Raw genomic sequence first — 15,805 nt, forward strand, 5'->3', positions numbered from 1 at the left:
GAATCAAGCTAGCCGGGCTGAAGAGAGGTGTTACCTCGAAACCGGGCCGGTCCTCGGATGCTTGTTTCCGTTCTGGGAAGGACATGGCTTTTGTAGTTCGGACTGGACTGTTCCCATGGGGCACAGGGTCAGCGCTGATTTGCATATCGCCATTGTCTAACCCAGGGTGGTGTGGAGTGGAAAAACGATGGATTTGGGCCCAGATCTTTGGACTGGGGTGAATGTGTGACATTGATCCACATTCTGTCCATCATTGTTGTTTTTGCAGTTACCGCTCTAAGTGTACTGGGGATGCTCAGACGTGAGTCCCAGGCACTCCACACCACTGGAATCAAGCTAGCCGGGCTGAAGAGAGGTGTTACCTCGAAACCGGGCCGGTCCTCGGATGCTTGTTTCCGTTCTGGGAAGGACATGGCTTTTGTAGTTCGGACTGGACTGTTCCCATGGGGCACAGGGTCAGCGCTGATTTGCATATCGCCATTGTCTAACCCAGGGTGGTGTGGAGTGGAAAAACGATGGCTTTGGGCCCAGATCTTTGGACTGGGGTGAATGTGTGACATTGATCCACATTCTGTCCATCATTGTTGTTTTTGCAGTTACCGCTCTAAGTGTACTGGGGATGCTCAGACGTGAGTCCCAGGCACTCCACACCACTGGAATCAAGCTAGCCGGGCTGAAGAGAGGTGTTACCTCGAAACCGGGCCGGTCCTCGGATGCTTGTTTCCGTTCTGGGAAGGACATGGCTTTTGTAGTTCGGACTGGACTGTTCCCATGGGGCACAGGGTCAGCGCTGATTTGCATATCGCCATTGTCTAACCCAGGGTGGTGTGGAGTGGAAAAACGATGGATTTGGGCCCAGATCTTTGGACTGGGGTGAATGTGTGACATTGATCCACATTCTGTCCATCATTGTTGTTTTTGCAGTTACCGCTCTAAGTGTACTGGGGATGCTCAGACGTGAGTCCCAGGCACTCCACACCACTGGAATCAAGCTAGCCGGGCTGAAGAGAGGTGTTACCTCGAAACCGGGCCGGTCCTCAGATGCTTGTTTCCGTTCTGGGAAGGACATGGCTTTTGTAGTTCGGACTGGACTGTTCCCATGGGGCACAGGGTCCGCGCTGATTTGCATATCGCCATTGTCTAACCCAGGGTGGTGTGGAGTGGAAAAACGATGGATTTGGGCCCAGATCTTTGGACTGGGGTGAATGTGTGACATTGATCCACATTCTGTCCATCATTGTTGTTTTTGCAGTTACCGCTCTAAGTGTACTGGGGATGCTCAGACGTGAGTCCCAGGCACTCCACACCACTGGAATCAAGCTAGCCGGGCTGAAGAGAGGTGTTACCTCGAAACCGGGCCGGTCCTCGGATGCTTGTTTCCGTTCTGGGAAGGACATGGCTTTTGTAGTTCGGACTGGACTGTTCCCATGGGGCACAGGGTCAGCGCTGATTTGCATATCGCCATTGTCTAACCCAGGGTGGTGTGGTGTGGAAAAACGATGGCTTTGGGCCCAGATCTTTGGACTGGGGTGAATGTGTGACATTGATCCACATTCTGTCCATCATTGTTGTTTTTGCAGTTACCGCTCTAAGTGTACTGGGGATGCTCAGACGTGAGTCCCAGGCACTCCACACCACTGGAATCAAGCTAGCCGGGCTGAAGAGAGGTGTTACCTCGAAACCGGGCCGGTCCTCGGATGCTTGTTTCCGTTCTGGGAAGGACATGGCTTTTGTAGTTCGGACTGGACTGTTTCCATGGGGCACAGGGTCAGCGCTGATTTGCATATCGCCATTGTCTAACCCAGGGTGGTGTGGAGTGGAAAAACGATGGATTTGGGCCCAGATCTTTGGACTGGGGTGAATGTGTGACATTGATCCACATTCTGTCCATCATTGTTGTTTTTGCAGTTACCGCTCTAAGTGTACTGGGGATGCTCAGACGTGAGTCCCAGGCACTCCACACCACTGGAATCAAGCTAGCCGGGCTGAAGAGAGGTGTTACCTCGAAACCGGGCCGGTCCTCGGATGCTTGTTACCGTTCTGGGAAGGACATGGCTTTTGTAGTTCGGACTGGACTGTTCCCATGGGGCACAGGGTCAGCGCTGATTTGCATATCGCCATTGTCTAACCCAGGGTGGTGTGGAGTGGAAAAACGATGGATTTGGGCCCAGATCTTTGGACTGGGGTGAATGTGTGACATTGATCCACATTCTGTCCATCATTGTTGTTTTTGCAGTTACCGCTCTAAGTGTAATGGGGATGCTCAGACGTGAGTCCCAGGCACTCCACACCACTGGAATCAAGCTAGCCGGGCTGAAGAGAGGTGTTACCTCGAAACCGGGCCGGTCCTCGGATGCTTGTTTCCGTTCTGGGAAGGACATGGCTTTTGTAGTTCGGACTGGACTGTTCCCATGGGGCACAGGGTCAGCGCTGATTTGCATATCGCCATTGTCTAACCCAGGGTGGTGTGGAGTGGAAAAACGATGGATTTGGGCCCAGATCTTTGGACTGGGGTGAATGTGTGACATTGATCCACATTCTGTCCATCATTGTTGTTTTTGCAGTTACCGCTCTAAGTGTACTGGGGATGCTCAGACGTGAGTCCCAGGCACTCCACACCACTGGAATCAAGCTAGCCGGGCTGAAGAGAGGTGTTACCTCGAAACCGGGCCGGTCCTCGGATGCTTGTTTCCGTTCTGGGAAGGACATGGCTTTTGTAGTTCGGACTGGACTGTTCCCATGGGGCACAGGGTCAGCGCTGATTTGCATATCGCCATTGTCTAACCCAGGGTGGTGTGGAGTGGAAAAACGATGGATTTGGGCCCAGATCTTTGGACTGGGGTGAATGTGTGACATTGATCCACATTCTGTCCATCATTGTTGTTTTTGCAGTCACCGCTCTAAGTGTACTGGGGATGCTCAGACGTGAGTCCCAGGCACTCCACACCACTGGAATCAAGCTAGCCGGGCTGAAGAGAGGTGTTACCTCGAAACCGGGCCGGTCCTCGGATGCTTGTTTCCGTTCTGGGAAGGACATGGCTTTTGTAGTTCGGACTGGACTGTTCCCATGGGGCACAGGGTCAGCGCTGATTTGCATATCGCCATTGTCTAACCCAGGGTGGTGTGGAGTGGAAAAACGATGGATTTGGGCCCAGATCTTTGGACTGGGGTGAATGTGTGACATTGATCCACATTCTGTCCATCATTGTTGTTTTTGCAGTTACCGCTCTAAGTGTACTGGGGATGCGCAGACGTGAGTCCCAGGCACTCCACACCACTGGAATCAAGCTAGCCGGGCTGAAGAGAGGTGTTACCTCGAAACCGGGCCGGTCCTCGGATGCTTGTTTCCGTTCTGGGAAGGACATGGCTTTTGTAGTTCGGACTGGACTGTTCCCATGGGGCACAGGGTCAGCGCTGATTTGCATATCGCCATTGTCTAACCCAGGGTGGTGTGGAGTGGAAAAACGATGGATTTGGGCCCAGATCTTTGGACTGGGGTGAATGTGTGGCATTGATCCACATTCTGTCCATCATTGTTGCTTTTGCAGTTACCGCTCTAAGTGTACTGGGGATGCTCAGACGTGAGTCCCAGGCACTCCACACCACTGGAATCAAGCTAGCCGGGCTGAAGAGATTTGTTACCTCGAAACCGGTCCGGTCCTCGGATGCTTGTTTCCGTTCTGGGAAGGACATGGCTTTTGTAGTTCGGACTGGACTGTTCCCATGGGGCACAGGGTCAGCGCTGATTTGCATATCGCCATTGTCTAACCCAGGGTGGTGTGGAGTGGAAAAACGATGGATTTGGGCCCAGATCTTTGGACTGGGGTGAATGTGTTACATTGATCCACATTCTGTCCATCATTGTTGTTTTTGCAGTTACCGCTCTAAGTGTACTGGGGATGCTCAGACGTGAGTCCCAGGCACTCCACACCACTGGAATCAAGCTAGCCGGGCTGAAGAGAGGTGTTACCTCGAAACCGGGCCGGTCCTCGGATGCTTGTTTCCGTTCTGGGAAGGACATGGCTTTTGTAGTTCGGACTGGACTGTTCCCATGGGGCACAGGGTCAGCGCTGATTTGCATATCGCCATTGTCTAACCCAGGGTGGTGTGGAGTGGAAAAACGATGGATTTGGGCCCAGATCTTTGGACTGGGGTGAATGTGTGACATTGATCCACATTCTGTCCATCATTGTTGTTTTTGCTGTTACCGCTCTAAGTGTACTGGGGATGCTCAGACGTGAGTCCCCGGCACTCCACACCACTGGAATCAAGCTAGCCGGGCTGAAGAGAGGTGTTACCTCGAAACCGGGCCGGTCCTCGGATGCTTGTTTCCGTTCTGGGAAGGACATGGCTTTTGTAGTTCGGACTGGACTGTTCCCATGGGGCACAGGGTCAGCGCTGATTTGCATATCGCCATTGTCTAACCCAGGGTGGTGTGGAGTGGAAAAACGATGGATTTGGGCCCAGATCTTTGGACTGGGGTGAATGTGTGACATTGATCCACATTCTGTCCATCATTGTTGTTTTTGCAGTTACCGCTCTAAGTGTACTGGGGATGCTCAGACGTGAGTCCCAGGCACTCCACACCACTGGAATCAAGCTAGCCGGGCTGAAGAGAGGTGTTACCTCGAAACCGGGCCGGTCCTCGGATGCTTGTTTCCGTTCTGGGAAGGACATGGCTTTTGTAGTTCGGACTGGACTGTTCCCATGGGGCACAGGGTCAGCGCTGATTTGCATATCGCCATTGTCTAACCCAGGGTGGTGTGGAGTGGAAAAACGATGGATTTGGGCCCAGATCTTTGGACTGGGGTGAATGTGTGACATTGATCCACATTCTGTCCATCATTGTTGTTTTTGCAGTTACCGCAAAATGATTTGCGGCACCAGGCTGCGTTAGTTTCTTGTAGATCCAAGATGCTTTTGCTCCTTTTGTAAGTGACATGATTGGGCAGAGAAAACCGACCACACAGACTCAGACAGGAAAGAATAATAAAAACAGGCCTTTCTTAAGCACTAAGCATAGTCTGACAAGTCCAGTAGAATATTTCAGTTGTTGCAGACTTCAAGGCCAGCAGCCCCAGCCCAGTTAGCCCAGCCCTTGGTAACTGACGCGGGTGGGGGGTGAGTTTAAGCCCTCTTAGCGCCGTGGTTGTTGCACGCCTGTGTGTGGAGTTTGCACCGTGCCAGTGCCTTGCAAATTCTTATCCGGGCCAGAACGGTGGATGCCCTGCCATATCTAAGTCCATATCTACCTACCCTGAAGATATATATGGTCACGGTACAGATATGTAGAGATATGAGTAAAGCTATAGAGTAACATAAACTTTTTTTCAAAACAGATTTTATTGAAGGTTTAGTGGACAGTACATCTCATACCCCTGTGCATCATCATAGTCTATGTGGCCAGTTTGCAGTTCAAACAATTCATCATAAAACCTATCACAAACATCTGTTACAATTCTAACTCCCCCCTCCCCCCGTGAGTTGTTCCCACTATGTGAGGAAGAAAAATAGAGGACTGTCACATTCTTGCTTATGACTTTGATGAGTATACCCCTGGAAGAGAACTAGGATTGCAGATAAGTAACTTATCCTTGTTGGCCTCTTGTTCGCGACCTGTCAAGGCATCATTGTCATCAGGGGGCGATAGACTTACAATGTGGGGTATCTGGTGTATGAAATGTAACACAGGTCCTCACTGTGGAGAGGAAATCAGGGCAGGTGAACCTTCTGGTGTTGGGTCATATGAATGAGGGTCTGGGTATTTCAAGGAGTCTACTCGTGCCTCCCAAGCCTGTGCTACCTCAGTGGAGCGTATTCCCCTCATAGCTACTCTAAGTAACGCTTCTCCTTCATACCCAGCCCATTTCTCAAGCTCCTTTTAACACACAGCAATTCGGGGTCCCCTAGGGGCTTTCCAATTGCTTGTGACTTACTGTTTTGCTAGGATCAGAACTAGATCTTGGAACCTGCCCACAACATTTGTTTTGGTGATATGTAGGAACCAGTTTAATATGCAATACCCCGGCATACAAGGGACTGCTCTAGAATAATATCCGCTACTACTCTCACGACTTTCTCCCAATAAGGCCCCAGATGAGGGCAGTCCTATAACATGTGTTTAAGTTCTGCTCCTATTTCCCCGCATCTAGGGCATGCCGCTCCTGCTGTGTAAAAGTGTTTGTTAATATGGCCTGCGGTCAAATATGCTCTGTGAAGGGTATAATAGTTAATCAATTTGAATCTTGCATTTCTGGAAACTTTTGGTACTGTTTCCAGTATATTGACCCAGTCTTTTTCAGGTATGAGGATCCCCAGGTTCTCCTCCCATTGTGTCTTCATGGCCTCTAATGACTGCAATGTGTCTTCCCTTATCACCCGATATAGTCATGTGACTGCCCTAACTGCGACCGCCGCTCATTCCACGTATTGACAGGTATTGTGGTTCAGTCATATCCATTTTCCAATGAGTGCAAAATGCCCCTGTCGTCGCCCTGTGTAGGAGAAAATGGCCCTGTGGGAGGTCAAATTCTGCTCAGAACTCCATAAAACCAGAGAAGGTCGCCGGTGCAGAACAGGTCTCCCAAAGTCGCTGCACTCGCCTCCACCCACTCATTGATGCCCTCGGAATTCCCGCTGTGGGATATGTTTTTCAGCATCATCAACAGCAAATCAGGGGAGTATAGAGTTACCTGCACTTATACCTATATATCACAATATTGTGGTGGTCAATATTCTCAATAGTATTGCAGGGCTATATATTCAAACCTCAGTATTGTGGTAAAACACTGAGGCTGGCTTGATGTATGTGCCCAGACAAAGTCTGTAACAGGCCCCATTGTAGAACTAGAATGAAGAAGGTTACTGACCTAAATCGTCAGGGAATATGGCTATTCACGAAGGTCAATTACACTTGTAAAGAATTTCCACGTGTGAATTTACTTTTCCACTTTTGAATAACTTTACTACTTTTGTCTGTTCACAAAATCTGAGTGTATAGTTACTCAAAAGTGTAGATATGCATGACTCCACCCCCGAAAAAGTGGGTGTAGCTTAACTTACAAATGTAAGTTACTCGTAAAAAAAAAAAACTGTTGTAAGTCTAGCACCACACATGGCCAACCCCTGGATTGCAACATCCTGTCATAGCAAATAATGGAGGCAGGGACTTACATGTAAACCTCATTGGAAATAATGCTAAATTAAATTATTTAAACAGTTAAACATATAAATACATATAATTTAATGCTAAAATGCATTACAATTCTACATATTTTTGATTTAGTTATAAAATATTTTAGTAACATTTTTACATTTAAAAACATATGTAACAATACATTTTATTTAGTATATGTCAATTGCTTTTAATGTATTTCTATACATCACTTATAATAATTATTAATGCAAAGTAAACAAATTTAATTATTTACTTGAGGTGGGAATGTATTTTTTAATTGAGCCTTGAAAAAAAGAATATGAATATATTTTAATCTTTAAATATTTTTTTTCACTTCAAAATATATTTAATGGTACTGTAGCATTTCTTTCTTTGGATCTACATTTAAAATAAATAAATACAAATAATGTACATTAATATTTGACCTAAAATATTTTTTAAGGTTAATATATATATTTTTTTTAACTTTTCCCTATATTTTACCCTGCGGAGATGTCTCTATGGTAAAGGATAGGGAACTTTTCCATATACCGTTCCAAGCGCAGATCTCCGCCCTTGACTGCAGAGATTTACTCTGGAGTTATAGTTGACCATGCTCTCTTGGTAAAAGTTTAAAATTGTCCTCGATCTATCAGCTGCCTTTGCCACGGTTTTCTAAGATTGTTTTCTCTCTCCTGCCCACTTCAACATTTGAAGGCCTTAAATGTCCAATTACAAAATACAGAGGGAATGCAATATATGAACAACAAGCATTAAATATGGTTTTCTTGTCTGTTAATAGTCTTTGCTTTAATGTATTTCTAATAAAGGATTGGAAATCGATTTTTAAGGCAACATATGGGGCGAAGATTTACGAGCCCCCTGCGCCACTAGTACATCACTTTTTGTGAAGTACTGAAGGTGCGTTTCACTTCTCCATATTTGCAAAGAGAGGAAAAGATTTAAGGGGCGACCCTCAGGGCGCAACTGATACAAAGATCGCAAATGCGATATTCCAATGTAAAAGTATCTTTATATCAAATGGAAGAAACGTAGAAACTCAAAAATGAATTGAATTCATTTAATTCATGAATTTATCCATGATTCCATTTTAGTGTTGTTAATTACATTCTAGTGGAATTCATCAGTGTTTCAAAAAAACGATCCCAATGCATTTCGTGCCTCACGGGCACTTCATCAGGGGCAATCTAGAATATACAATTATAATGAGGACCCACTCTATTCATAACAAATTGTCAATAAGTACAATGATATAGACCAATTAATGTGATTTAGGAAAACCAGGTGGTGTTTACTTAGACAGGAAAAATAGTGCATCCATGCTTGAATACGTATCGAGTGTCATAGAAAGCTTTTGCGAAAAAAGGTACTCTAAAAGCTAAAAAGATATTTAAAAGTACCCGAAAAATAAAGGTTCAGAAGTGATGTGAATCATGCTTGCCAGAAGTGAAAGATATTCAGAAACCGAGGTCGCGGTGATCGTATTAAGATGTTCAGTTCTTTGAAAAACAATCTACCAACATCTCAACTGTTCAGGGCAAAAAGGATAGTCTCTGAACCTGAAGATTCTAAAGTGCAAATCAAAAATATGATCAAACGTTTTCAGGAACGTGGATACCCTCAAGAGATTTTAAAGAAGGCAGAAGATAAATGCTCAGCAAAAACAGGAACCGAACTATTACAGACATCGACCAAAACAGAAGAAAAAAGGATGGTAATAGTTTCCAAATTTTCTACAAAAAGTCATATCTACAAATAATCTTGAAACATTGGCAGACCTTATCGACTGAACCGGATTTTAATAGAATTTTCAAAGAATGTCCAAGATTTGCCTTCACCAGAAGTAAGAATGTCTTAGACGGGAGCTTGTCTAGACTAGATTACTTCCTCATGCCTGCTGACCAGTCATCTGCTGTCCGCGAGATTAGACACCTCCCCCGGGGCATCTCGGACCACTCTCCGCTCTGGCTCTGGTTTGATGTGGGGGTGGAGGCGGCGGGCCGGGTGGCTCCTATCAACCCTTGGTACCTGACCTCCCCTGAGACCCGTGGTCATTTGATTGCGTCCTTGGACAACTACTTTCTGGAGAACGAGGGGTCTGTCTCTTCTGCAGTGTCCCTATGGGAGGCTTTTAAGACAGTGATTCGTGGGCAGGCCCTATCTCTCATTGCTGAAACCAAAAAGGCAAGGAATCGGGAGGTGGTGGAGCTTGAGAGGGAAATACTTGAGATGGAGGCTGACCTGGAATTGAGTGTCACTCGTGACAAACTCCATGCCCTGGGTCTGAAGCAATTGGCCTATAAGTCTCTGGTCACAGACGCGGCCAAAATGATGTTTAGAGAACAACAGGGCCGTCTGTATGATGTCGGAGACAAAGCGGGGAAATTGCTTGCCTGGTTGGATAAGAAGGAGAGGGCGAATCGAGTGGTGCCTGTGATTCAGACTTTGAATGGTGTGAGAGTGACGGACCCGGTTGAAATAGTGGAATATTTTGCGGATCATTTTCGTGCGGTTTACTCCCCAGTGTCGGAAAGGGATGAAGACGACTCTCGCCTCTTGCTGCGCGATATTGCTTTGCCCTGCCTCTCCGATTTGGAGCGGTCCTTTATGGAGGCCCCGTTCTCTACGGACGAAATCGCGACTGCAATCCGCTCTCTCCGTTCGGGCAAGGCTTTGGGCCCGAACGGTTTGCCGATCGAGTTGTACAAACTGCGTCCTGATAAGATTGCGCCCTATCTTCGGACAATGTTTTCGGAGTCCCGGGAGCGGGGCGTTCTCCCTTATGACCAGCGCCTGGCTACGATTGTGGTAATTCCTAAAGATGGTAAGCCCCGGGATCTTTGTTCGTCTTATAGACCCATCTCCCTGTTAAATGTCGAGCCCAAGGTTCTTGCCAAACTTTTGGCTACTCGCCTCCTCAAGGTTGTCAGTGACCTGATTCATCCGGACCAATCCGGATTTATCCCGCACCGTAACACAGCCCTTAATCTACGTCGCCTTCATGGAGCCATCGCGAGGGCGGGGCTTCTGACGGAGCCGGCCATTTTGGCCTCGCTGGACGCCTCGATGGCCTTCGACACGATAGAGTGGCCCTACCTTTGGGCGGCTCTTGAGAAGTTTGGTTTTGGCCCGGGATTCATTGGATGGGTGAAGCTCCTGTATACCGACCCCCTTGCACAGGTCGTGGTTAATGGTCGAGTGTCGGCTCCCTTTCCCCTTGGTAGGGGGACCAGACAGGGGTGCCCCTTGTCTCCGCTACTTTTTGCTCTTGCATTAGAGCCGCTAGCTGCGTGGATTCGCTGGGAGCCTTCCCTCAAGGGTATACGTTGGTCCCCAGATTTTGAGGACCGTGTTTCGCTTTACGCGGACGACATTCTTCTTTATCTTACTTCCCCGCGTAAATCTTTGAATGTCTTATTTGACGTTCTCGCCTCGTTTGGTAAGAATTCTGGATTGATTATAAACTGGGCTAAATCCTGTGTCTATGTTATTTCGGGTGACCTGCCCCCGTTGCCGAATAGATTTCCCATCCAGGTTGTTCAGTCCGGTTTCAAATATTTGTTTTTTTTTATTACATTGGATTCGTCGCTCCGGTTTGAACGTAATCTCCTTCCCCCGCTTCATAGATTGCGGCTGGACGTGGCTCGCTGGCGTAAATTACCCTTGTCGCCGCTGGGCAGGGCTGCCCTTTTCAAGATGATGTCCTTACCGCGATTCCTTTACGCACTCCAGAATCCCTATGATGATATCCCCGCTACTTACTTCCGAGAGGTCGAGAGTCTACAAAGGCAACTGATTTGGGACGGGCGCCCACGTATCGCACTTGCGAAACTCACCATCCCTTGGTATGACGGGGGCATAGCACTTCCTGATATCAGGAGATATTATTGGGCTACGCAGCTGTCTGCCATTAACCACTCGATGTACTCCCCGGGTCCGGCTCCGGCCTTTGCGATGGACAGACTCCAACTGCCGGGTGGTAACTTTAATAGAGCGCTTTACTCTAGGTCGGCTGGGCTCCACCTTACGGGACCAACTAGGATTGCTGTTAGTGTGTGGCGCGCCGCGAATGTGAGCTTGGGGTGGGATGACCGCGTGACGCTGGCTACTCCGCTTTTTGCATCTGAGCGTCTGGGATGTCTTTGGACTACGAAAGGGTTTGACCGTTGGGACATGATTGGAATCTGTCGAGTGGGTGACGTGTGTGCGAATGGGGCGGTGAAGTCCTTCGATGCCCTTCGGAATGATTATGACCTGAGTGATAGGGAATTTTTTCGATATTTACAGGTCCGTCATGCCCTCACTTCGGTTCTGGCCTCCGGTGTCGCCGTCCCTGAATCCTCCCCCCTTGAGGATCGTATCCTGGATGGCTATCTCCCTGATAGCACCATTTCCTTGATTTATAAGAAGCTGATTCACAATCGCGCTGACTTGCTCGTTCGACTTAGAGAGGCGTGGGTCGGCGACGGGCTAGAATTAGATGATGAGGATTGGCAATCGGCGTTATCTTCTCCGAAAGAGGTTGCCATTCCTGCCCGTCTCCGTTTGGTTCAGCTCAAGATCCTCCACCGGGTGTATGTTACTGGTCCTCGTTTGGTTGAGATGGGTTTTTCCCCGGATGGCCTATGCAAGCGTGGGTGTGGGATGAGTGCGACGTTCCTTCACATTATTTTGGAGTGTCCGAGGGTGGCTGCCTATTGGACTGCGGTGCTTGCGGTGATGGCTGACGTGACTGGAATTGCACTGGTGCCGGAGACCCGGAGATGCTTGTTGAATGTGTGGGAACCTACCGACTGTTCGGTGGCCCAAACCAGATGGGCGACCCTGGGGTATATGGTTGCGAAGCGAGACATAGCGCAACTTTGGGGCTCCCATAGGCCCCCCACTGTCTCTGTGTGGGAAGAAAACATGGACTGGTCTATGTTTCGCGAAAAGACCGTCTACACAGCTAGGGGCAGACCTGGGGCATGGACGAAGATCTGGTGTCAGTGGAACGCCTATCGTGGAGACATTTGTGCTCCTCCCCAGGTGGAGGCCCCTGATATTCTCTTATCACCCTAGGTCGATGTTCCTGAAATTTAACGTACTGTCCTTTGGCTTGATTGACCTCCACGCTGTTCCCCCGCCTTAACTTGTCCTATTGATTGTACCTTCATGTTCCTGATTAGTGGGTTTCCCACCCCTCCAGGGCTGACTCTCTGTGTATTACTCCTTCGCCATGGTGTTTGTTTGTTGTTTTGGTGTGTTTTAAAATAAGAAAATTGTCTCATCCTGTTCCATGATGTGGGCGACATTTTGTGTTCAGTTTGTGCCTGACTGCCGGAGTGGCGATCACTGTTTTATCTCATATTACGCTCTGATCCTAGCGGCCGGCCCGTGCGGTTGTGGGCCCATCTCTGTACACATGTTTTTGTTGCTCAATAAAAGTTTTTAACAAAAAAAAAAAAAAAAAAGAATGTCTTAGACATTTTGAAATCAAGTGATGATCGTACGACTGCAATCAAACCCAAAGGCACTCAGCCATGCCATAACTGCAACAATTGCAATGAATTATAAGAGGTACAACCATCAGCCACCCACGAAGTGGTATTCCTATCCAGTTAAAAGTCACGGCCACCTGCGATTCTATGAACTTAATCTATCTGCTCAAATGCCCATGCGGCCTTGTATATGTGGGTAAAACAACAAGAAAAATCAAAACAAGGCTCACTGAACATAAAAGCAGTATCAGAAGAAATGATGTTAAATCTTCAGTGGCGGTTCACTTTCATGAACGCAGGCACAATATTGCTCAGCTACAATTCATGGTCCTGGAGACCATTGATAACTCATGGAATCAAGACATTAACAAAAGATTATTACAAAAAGAAAATGAATGGATTTTCAGACTTGACTCTATGGAGCCTTCGGGGCTCAATGACCGCTTGGAAATTTCCTGTTATCTATAATGTATCTGAGTTTCATTTTTGAATACATTGTGCTTCCTAATTTTATCTTTATTCCTTTTTGATTAATGTGACATCAGTTTGCGCTTATTACCACTGCTTATCACTGTTTGCTTGCATCAATTTCATTTTTACTTTACCCGTTACAAGATGGCTGCCACTCGTTCTATCTTTCCTGACACGTGTATCTGACTTTGTCTATGTTTACCTTTATAAATCTACAACTCTAACTTCCGTTTGTACACACCACGCTATCTATACGGTGGCTGACTTCACAATTATTTAGACCTTCACGGTCTTATCGGTAAGCGTTTTTTCATATTTTATTTTCGTTTCACTTTGGCACACAATCGCGGTTTTCGCGTACCGGTTTTCTATGTTAATGGAATGTTATCACAGCACTGGGTTCTTACAGCACTGAACATCTTAATACGATCACCGCGACCTCGGTTTCTGAATAATCTTTCACTTCTGGCAAGCATGATTCACATCACTTCTGAACCTTTATTTTTCGGGTACTTTTAAATATCTTTTTAGCTTTTAGAGTACCTTTTTTCGCAAAAGCTTTCTATGACACTCAATGCGTATTCAAGCATGGATGCACTATTTTTTCTGTCTAAGTAAACACCACCTGGTTTTCTTAAATCACATTAATTGATCTATATCATTGTACTTATTGACAATTTGTTATGAATAGAGTGGGTCCTCATTATAAATTTATATTCTAGATTGCCCCTGATGAAGTGCCCGTGAGGCACGAAATGCATTGGGATTGTTTTTTATACGCTGATGAATTCCACTAGAATGTGATTAACAACACTAAAATGGAATCATGGATAAATTCATGAATTAATTTAATTAAATTCATTTTTGAGTTTCTACGTTTCTTCCATTTGATATAAAGATACTTTAACATTGGAATATCGCAGTTGCGATCTTCGTATCAGTTGCGCCCAGAGGGTCGCCCCTTAAATCTTTAAGGGGCGCATTTATATGACTATTTGCTAACACCTCCAGGACAACGAGGTGATACCTTTGTGGCACGCTACAAAAATGTAAGCTTTCTTCTCACTGAGCCGGTGCACAGTCGACCAATTTTTCCAGTTTTCAAGGAGAGGAAAAGCCACCCTGCCTGACTTTTACTCTCCTTGTAAATGTTCACACCCAGCACTTTCCGTGGTGTTGCTGTGGGTGTTCCCACGCAACACTCATGGAACGAGACACATTTCCAGAATGACGAGGAAAGCGTGTCAATACTACGCCTCGTTAGGGGAGGCGTAGATAGGCGCAATGAGGAGAAATGTTTTCATTTCTCCTCGTTTTTTCCTCTTTCAAAGCGTGCTGCATTCCACAGCATGCATTGAAAGAGGAAAATGCCTGTAGTGATTGTTTTTGTGCAGGAAGGGGCACCTTTCTGCCCAAAAACAATCACCCCATGAAGCAGGTATCCGGCGCATGGCAGCAGTTTGTGCACCAGCGCAGGGGAGAGCACAGGAATGCAACATATTATTGCAAATATGTCGCATTCCTGTGCTTTGGAAGTGCCGCAGCATGGTGCAACCAAAGGGCTTGCGTTGCAGCGCTGCGGCACTTCCCTGAAAGTCTAGTGTCCAGAATCTTCTAAACACTTAAGTCAGAAGTTGTACTAAACCTGTTCAGATGAAAGGTCTGACCGTGGGATCTTGTGGACAGAGTTAAAAAAGTATTTACATGCTTACGTTTGATTTACTAAGGGTAAAAGTTGTAATTTATGCATCCAACTTACATGCAATCCGAAAAGTCATAAACTTAAATTACACATGTAAAAACGTAAAGAGTTTTTTGGTACGCGTGTGTAATTTGTAAGTTCCAGGGGATGTAATCATGAAAAAGTAATTAAAAGGCCCACACAAAGTTGTAGACTTTAGAGGCATGAACAATAGTTTGAAATTCCACTTGGAACCTTTTTGGCAACACCTAATTTACACCCAAATGGACCAGTCATAAATTGGGTAGAAAATAAGGAGAAGTGCACAAAATGTCTTTAAGGGAAGGGTGGCATGGAAGGGCCAAATTTACTTTATCGGAGGAAGGAATCATAAAGCAGAAGAAGTGTACACATTTATGATTTCTACCGAAACGAAAACATTGCATGAACAATGCACCACTGAGGTAAATGTTTGCTGTTGACTATAACAGTTAATGTTATACTAATTACATCCATCCTAAATCAGGTTTGTTATTTCTTCTAAGAAGTAGCTCCAATGGTAAATTTATTATCCAACTTAAAATACACAAAATTCTGAATTTAGTGCAGATATGAAAGTCTTTTGGCACGGGCGACAGCCACAATCATTCTGAATTATTTTGTGATACGCTTGAACTTAGTAGTATGTCTTTTAAATTGCTAGCTCTCAAGAGTTATTTGTGTCTTTTTCCGAAATGACTGCAGCTGTTTTTTATTTCGAATAGTTTGTATTGAAGTTTACATATTTCAATGTTACACAGACAAAAAAGCAGGACAGTTCATAATTTCCTCCCTTATCATAACACAGAGTAAATATTACAGCCTCTTCAACCCGGAGCATAGGCGTTAATCTCAATGTTACTGGCACATAAAAGGATGAACAGGTCGAATTGTCCGGATTATGACTATGGCAGGGAATGATACAAGTAAAGTAATTACCAAATCGTCTGGCTTGAC

At 46.2% G+C, this 15,805-nt stretch overlaps 1 protein-coding gene across 5 annotated transcripts in view; it reads left to right on the forward strand.

Moving 5' to 3' along the window:
* TMEM266 (transmembrane protein 266) overlaps positions 1-15,805 on the forward strand; it is a 795,378-nt gene that overhangs the window by 753,678 nt on the left and 25,895 nt on the right. The gene's annotated exons all lie outside the window — the stretch shown is intronic.

This window comes from Lissotriton helveticus, chromosome 3_2 (genome assembly GCF_964261635.1).
Source record: "Lissotriton helveticus chromosome 3_2, aLisHel1.1, whole genome shotgun sequence".
In the NCBI taxonomy this organism is placed as follows: domain Eukaryota; kingdom Metazoa; phylum Chordata; class Amphibia; order Caudata; family Salamandridae; genus Lissotriton; species Lissotriton helveticus.